Source organism: Echinops telfairi, unplaced genomic scaffold (genome assembly GCF_000313985.2).
Source record: "Echinops telfairi isolate 266 unplaced genomic scaffold, ASM31398v2 ScPeMD7_3533;HRSCAF=4204_0, whole genome shotgun sequence".
Classification (NCBI taxonomy): Eukaryota; Metazoa; Chordata; class Mammalia; order Afrosoricida; family Tenrecidae; genus Echinops; species Echinops telfairi.
Genome location: NW_022107431.1, coordinates 21,089,760 through 21,097,489, shown reverse-complemented (window position 1 = coordinate 21,097,489; position 7,730 = coordinate 21,089,760). Strand labels below are relative to the sequence as shown.

General features: G+C 42.7%; 1 non-coding gene across 1 annotated transcript; it reads left to right on the top strand.

Annotated features, from left to right (window-relative positions):
• Nucleotides 1-7,357: 7,357 nt before the first annotated feature.
• On the top strand, nucleotides 7,358-7,464 carry LOC115871054. Its single transcript, XR_004047043.1, has one exon. It is a non-coding gene; the product is annotated as a U6 spliceosomal RNA (small nuclear RNA).
• Nucleotides 7,465-7,730: the final 266 nt, after the last annotated feature.

The window sequence follows — 7,730 nt, the reverse complement described above, 5'->3', positions numbered from 1 at the left end:
ATGCATTTGAATGATGTTGAAGAATATTGAATAGACTGTGCTGAAGATGTACAGCCAGAATGGCCCTTTAGATTGGAGGCTGGTGAGACTTCTAATGTACTTTGGACGTGTTGTCAGGGGGCACTGGCTGCTGGAGGAGGACCCCTGCTTCACACAATAGAGAGTCAACAAGAGAGAAAGACAGTCACTGAGTGGCACCTGGGCTGCAACAATGGGCTCAAACCTAGCAATGATTACAAGAGTCATGCGGGGCCGGGCATTACCTTACCCTGTTGTTCAGTGGGTCACTATGAGTCTTATCCAATTAAAGGCACTAACAACCACCACCTTGAAAATAATGATGAGCCAACTATTCCAGTCTTCTGGTCACGTATTAAAACGATGTGAGAGGAGCACGCTTGAACAGCTGAGCTGGGTTAGCTCTCCCGTCTGACAGAAAGGCAGACGATGAGGACTACCCCCTCAACCTGGCTCTTTTGAGATAGGCATGCTAAGTTATATGAAAAGTGATTGATGTGGCAGGAGACGTGTGATGCTATTCTTTTGAAAGTAGGGAAATTGAAAATTCAAGAACTCCCAGCTTGTTGACCTTTCTCTGTATTCTGAACACCTTTCCGTTGTGCTTTGATTTCGTTAATTGTGAAAATTAGACTTATTGTTAATTCAGCCATACGTTAATTAGTTGTGCTTATGTTTGATTTTTTTGCGACACATCTGGAGGGTTCTTCTCTTCTTATTGGACCCTCTTCACACCCACCCCAGGAGTTTAGAAAGCTGAAGTGGAGTTCCTTCCCCACCTAGGGTTGATCTCTCCACACACGCTGGCACCGGTTGGGAGAAGCTTCCTGCTGCCCATGGGTTCTTCAGGTAGAGTCTAAGGAAACAGCTTTGAGCAGTGCATCTTCATCACCACCATCTTCCTCACTGGGACAGTGGTGTCTATTTACTCTTAAGTAAGAGCGCTCCACTACGTCATCTCTCTCAGTTGCCATAGCAATCCACTGAGGTAGATATTCCTTTTGCCTTTCCTGTTTTAAGGGATGAGAGAAGTGAGGCTTAAAGACCTTAATGAGCTTGCCCAACATCACACAATTAGCAAGTCTCATTAGAAAACCAGATATGTGACCTAGAACTAGATATGTGGTCTCTCTCACGACTGGGTTCAGCCTAACGGCCATTGCTGACATAAGCTTTTTGTCCTGCTGGTGAGAAGTACGTGTCAGACAGGGAGTGGAATTGTTCCAAAGATGCTTTTAAATTGTTTTTTACTTTAAAAAAATTCAAATAGAATTTTAATTCTAATGCTGAATACTTAAATTTCAAAGACGGTGAAGTAGAATGTCTCTTTATTTTTTGCTTAAGACAAGGAAAATCCCTTCATTTTTTCAACCTGTATTATAAAGTGTAAATACTGATATACAAATGAGACCGAAAAAGAAAATCATAGATAATTCATATCACCCGTTTGGTGACAGAAGCTTTTATTAAAATGTGAAAATATTATTATCTGATACCATGTTTGATTATATGAAGTAAGTCAAAAGCTATTGCTGTTAGGGTCCCAGTTCATACATGCACAAACTTATTCCAAAGAAAACATGTTTAAACATTCTTCTGAGTTCAATGGATGCTGGTGGACAAGTTTTCTCCATAATACACTTGCCTTAGGGGGAGCCCTGGTGGTGTCATGCTTATGCATTAGGCTGTGAACTGCAAGGTTAAGAGTTCTAAGCCACCAGCTAATGCATAGGAGAAAGATGGAGCTTCCTAGTCCTATAAAGAGTGACAGTCTCAGAAACTCACAGGGGCGATACCCTGTCTTCCAGCCTCTCCAGGAGTTGGAATAACTTCAAAGCAGCGAGTTTGAGCCTTGCTAGGTTACCTTTAAAAAGGAAATGGAAAAGGATAGTTTTTGTACCGTGGAGTAGAAAAAAACCCAGCAACAACCCATTTTGAGGTCAAGGGTAATATCAAGTTTTTAACTAACAAGAATTATTTTTATCTGTAGTTCATGGGGTTTCTATGAGCCAGACCAACTCAAGGGCTCCTAACTATAATGCAACCCAGGAGAACAACCTCCCAAATCATTGAAACTCCATAACCCATTTTCAACAATACTGCTATACATTATCAAACCGTTTTTTAGACTAATCCAGCATTTTAAGGAAGGCCAGGAAGACCACAAGATGAGCCACAGTGAATGAAGACATTTGGCTCAAGTCCAAAGATTGTTGGAAGACTATTAGTCGAATTCTCATTGACCCAATAGCCACTGAAGTTTGGATCTCAAGGTGGTTCAGCATTTTCGATCTGAAGTCAGCGTTTTGACTTCAGCTAGCTTTTCAGGTTGTGCGAAGCATCCTGCTTGTATGAAAGGCTGATCTTTCCATCGGTCTTTGAAAGAAGATTGAAGTTAATGAAGTTGTTCTTGTGGAATGACTTCTAGCTGGGGGCACCTCTTGGACTTTGCCCATATGGTGCAGAGGGCAAGTACTAATGAAATCAGTGACTTCTGACAGCATCTAGTGGGTTAGAGACCCCTTTATGGGATAGACGTTCTTATAAGCCATGAGGTGATCACCAGGGCTGATTAGGAAGAAGTTTTAAGAAAATAGGAAAAGAGTTGCAGAGCCCCGCCGAGGAGTTTCCCCCATTGTGGCAGTACACCTGCTCATTCTTTCAGGGGTGTCAGGGTTACCTCTGAGAAGTTTGTGAACAAGCCTTACCCCCTTCACTCTCCAGCCAGCCCTCATCTTGCCCCTTCAGACTTCTTGTGGTTTCCAAAACTCAAATAACATTTCAAAGAATTGGATTTGAGTCTCTCAAGGATGTCTAAATGGCCTTTTTTAAAGAAAAAATTTTTTTCCAATACCATTTTATTGGGAGCTAATACAGATATCATATCATTTCTTGGTTCAATCACATCTGGCAATTTTGTACAATTGCTGCCACAATCAGTTTGAAAACATTCTGTTCCATCTTGAACTCCTTGATATGAGTTCCTTTAACCCTCCTCCCCCACTGCAACACCCCTCCCCGCCCCCTGCCACCCCGCAATCCTTATTCTACTTGCTATTTCTATAGATTAATCAATCCTGGGTTTCATATGCCAAAAAACAGAAAAAACATATAACCCAAACTGAAGAGGGTTACTCCCAATGATAAAACATATCTGAGATAAACCCCAATATGACAAAGAATGGCTGTGGCAATGTGTAGTAAATGGAAGAGCATCAAATTCATAGGGCAAGGTTAGAGAGGCAGAAGCAGTGCTTCCCAGAGCGTACGGTCCTAGGTGGAGGAGATAGCAAGACATAATAGCTTTATCTGTGATATTTTTGTTTAATAAAGATGTCATGGGCTTGTAGCAATACTTTTTAAACTTATAGAATTATGATGCTAATTGCAATAGTTAACTATGCATGGCTACCACTATGCTGTGGACTATCCAAGACAAATATTAGTTCTTTGGGGTCCAAATATTCAGGATTTTTTTTTTACCAAACTAAAGCATTTTCCAAATCATACATCAGTATTTTAGTTCATTCTAAAGAGTCAATGCTTTCCTCATTTTAGATAAGATGGAGCGTAATGTAGGGATCAGATGTTTAATAACATGAGTCTTTTCTTGCTCAGAGAACATGCTCAGAAGTTAGAGTTTCTCTCATTGCCCCAAGCAGACTTTTGAGTGCCCATAACGGCATATCAGGCAGTAAAGCTTTGGAAACGGTTGAAAGTCCTTTTTGTAGATAAGTTAGCTAGTGGGCAGTCCTATATTTGGCCCCAAATCCCAAGCACCAAAATAAAAGGTGACTACAAAAGATGAGGCTGGATCACCGTAGAATGAGCATTTCCAGGGGAAATGGTTTATTAATATCCTGATCTTTTATGTGGCTCCATTGTTACCATTGTTGTAAGAGGCCTAATCTTCCAACACAACTTATTCTTTAAAAAAAAACAAATCATTTTATTGGTGGCTCTTACAACTGCTTTCACAATGCATCCGTCCATTGTGTCAAGCACATTTGTACATTTGTTGCCACCATCCTTTTCAAAACCTTTTCTTTCTACTTGAGCCCTTGGTATCAGCTCCTCTTTCTTTCCCCTTCTTCCCCACCTTCCCATCCTCTGAACCCTTGAAAGTATAAATTATTATTATTTTCATATCTTGCACCATCTGCTGTCTCCCTTCACCCACCTTTCTGTTGTTTGTAACCCTGGCGGGGTGGTGGTTATATGGAGATCATTGCGATTGTTTCCCCATTTCTCCCTTTTCTCCACCCACTTTCGCCCTACCTTCATGGTATCACTACTCCAATTATTGTTCTTGAGGGGTTTATCTGTCCTCAATTCCGTGTGTCGAGTTCTTATCTGCACCGATGTACATGCTCTGCTCTAGCTGGACTTGTAAGGTAAAACTGGGATCTTGATAGTTGGGAGTTGGCGGGGAGAAGCATTAAAGAACCATAGGAAGGCTGTATAAAATTTACTCTTAAAAGACTTGTTTTTATTGATAAGTCATATTTTAGTTTAAAAAATCTACCTAATCATTTTTGTAGGTTTACGCTTTGCTTGGACACGTGTATTTTAATGGCCTTCTTTTGCTCCTAAAATTGAGATGAACTCTTTGACAGCCAACGAGTCCCCATTATCAACTTAAGGAAGCAGGACTCTTTCTCAGCTTTCACTGCGGAAGGGAACCTTGTTTTGAAGAATCGCCCATCATCCAGTTGGAGAAAGATGCTGGGCGTTCTGTGAGTGTTGTGCACACTTTAATGAGAATAGGCCAAGGGTACTTTCGGATTGTTTGAGTGTGAGCAGAGGACTCACACATTGAACACTGGTATCTGAACAAAAGGCAAAAATAATTTCTAAACAACGAGAAAGCATGTGGTTGGGAACTTGTTTGAAATAACATTAAACGTTCCAGTTCTGCTTTTACTTAGCGTGTTGGAAGCCGCAAGAAAACACTGTCCCCACTTTAGCAATGAGAAAAAGATGGATAATGTGCAAAATCATATACTTTTAATCAGTGAACTGAGGTCTCATGGCAGCCAAGTGGTCTAAATCCCAAGGAGAGAGGAACATGTGCAACGTGTTCCCTTTGGCAGAGCACACGAGAGGGATCGGTGATGACCAAAGCTGATGGGGGCGGGGGGCGGGGGGGTGGGGCGGGGGGGCAGCCCCAAAATGAAACTAAAACTTTGTGAATTTTCAAAGGTCGAATATGGGCTAGTGTGGCCCCTTAAAATTCCTGGGAACATCAGACACGAAAACAGCCTGTACCCACTTGCCAACTCCTCCCCGTAAGGTCTCCACCGGGCATTTGAAAGCAGGGGAGCTCTCATGGCATAGCGTTTTGCACATGAGGCTGTTAAAACCTAAGGTCAAAATAACAGCCACTTTGCGGGGGAAAGATGAGGCTTTTTTCTCCCATAGAGAGTACACTCTCAGAACCACACAGGGGCAGGTCTACACTGTCTGTATTTGTCTGGGTACATTAGAGAAACAAATCCACAGAAACTCGTGTTTAAGAGAGCATTTTATATAAAGGGTAAGTACACAGCAAGAAAACATCCCAACCCAGTGCTGCCCAAGCCCACAAGTCCATTAACCCATATGTCTGACGCCAATCCACAAAGTCCTCCTCCATCTCACAAAACACACACTATGAAGCTGACTGCAGGAGGAAAGCCAAATCAGTGAGCATGTAAGCGTCTCAGTGCTAGCAGGTGTCTCCACAAGGCTGCTTCAGCACCCAGGGATGCATTGTGGTAGGTCCATGTGGCTTCTCCTCAGGGATGTCTTGCAGGAAGTGAGCCTTGCCAGCTGAAGCAGGGAACGGACAAAGACAGCTAAACCCTGGTCTGACCATCAGAAAGCAAGAGACCTGAGAACAAGAAAGGCAAGGCTTACCGAGCCATTTATCCTTCCACCCTTCAATTAATCCCACATGTGTTTATAGACCAGCTTGGCACAGTAAACTAACGACCTCACTGTCCTATGGGACCACCATGAATCGGAATCAACTTCCTGGCCAGGAGTGAGGTACTTAGCAGAGACAGGGCCAGGGCAGGACATTAAAGAGAGCACAAAGATATAGGTGGTGGTTGACTATCTTTGGCACAAAAATCCACCTCTGTTCCAGACCTGCTTTCACAAGATAAAAAGCTATCATAGCTGGAGCTTAGGCAGGACATTTGCCCAGGCATCTAGATGTAGTCCAAGATGGTCAGACATGGGGATAGGGTAGAAAACATCCCTTCCCAGACTGACAATGACACTAGATAAACATTATCTGTGCCTGGGGGAGAGTGGTTAGCCCACTCATGTCTAGGATGGGAACCTATATAAAACAGTGGTCTGTCTATCTGGAGAGGCCATTTGGACCATAGACCCACAGACTTGAGCACAAAGACCCACAAGCAATACAAGGTAGGGATTGGCTACCATGCCTAAGTAGAAGGGAGAGGATTCCTGAGAAAGCCCAACACCTCAGACTCAGGTATCTGAGGTCTTTGACAGACAGGCTGGACCAGGACCATCAAGAAGACCCCTTTTGGTCCCATCATGATCCTGGCTTGGAGTAATCAGTCTAAAGCTGTAACCAGAACACGGAGAGAAGCATCCTCTGTTGTACCGGTGTGAAAAGCCTACTGGAAACTAATGGTGGAACAGGAACACAGGAAAATCTTTCAGGCCCCAACCAGACTTAATCATAAACAGGCTAACTGCGATTCACACTGGAGAGATTTGAGGTCTTTGCTCTAATGAAGGTTATTGGAGTAACAGCAACAAAAGAGATCCAAACCAGTCTCAAAGATTGTAGATTAACTAAACTATCCTCAGGAATGACGACAGCAAAAGAGATGTGCCCATTTCAGACCTAAATTCAACGTACATCTATCTCTGCTGTACTTTTAAATATAAAGTCCCACATTTAATTAAAAAATTAAACAATACAACAGATAAAGGGGGGAAATGACCGCCCAAGAGAAAAGTACAGCGAGAATTCTCCTGAGAACAGAGACTGGTGAGACTTTATCTCACATTCCTTGGACACATTTATCAGGAGAAATTAGCCCTTGGAAAAGGCCTTCATGCTTTGACAGAGAGTCTGTGAGAAGGAGGAAGACCCTCAGTGGAATAGACTGACATGGGCCGCAACAATGGGATCCACGATAAAACAATTGTGAGCATGGGGCAGGATGCTTCTGCTGCACACTGGTTTGCTACGAGTTGGAATTGACTCACAAGCCCCTACTAACAACAAGAGAAAAGCCAGTGAACAAAACCAAATGCAGAAAGAGCCCATGCGTTGGTATTGTCAGATAGGAACGTTAAAATTGCTAGAGCAGTACTTGCTTCAGCGGCACATATACTAAAATTGGAACGATACAGAGAAGATTATCATGGCCCCTGCACAGGGATGACATGCAAATTCATGAAGCGTTCCATATTTAAAAAGAAAAAAAATTGCTAGAGCAGTGGTTCTCAACCTTCCTAATGCTGTGAGCCTTTAATACAACCAATTTAAGAGAACCTTCAGTCTCCATGCTTATCAGCAGACTGAACATAGCTGAGGAGTCAGTGAACTTGACTATAGGTCAATAGGACAATCTAACCTGAAACACAAAGATAAAAAAGGGGACTAGTAGATGGAGGGGCTGGGGATAAAAGGAGACCAGCTAAAAGCTGTCGGAGAATAACAGATACTCTAATATAATAAC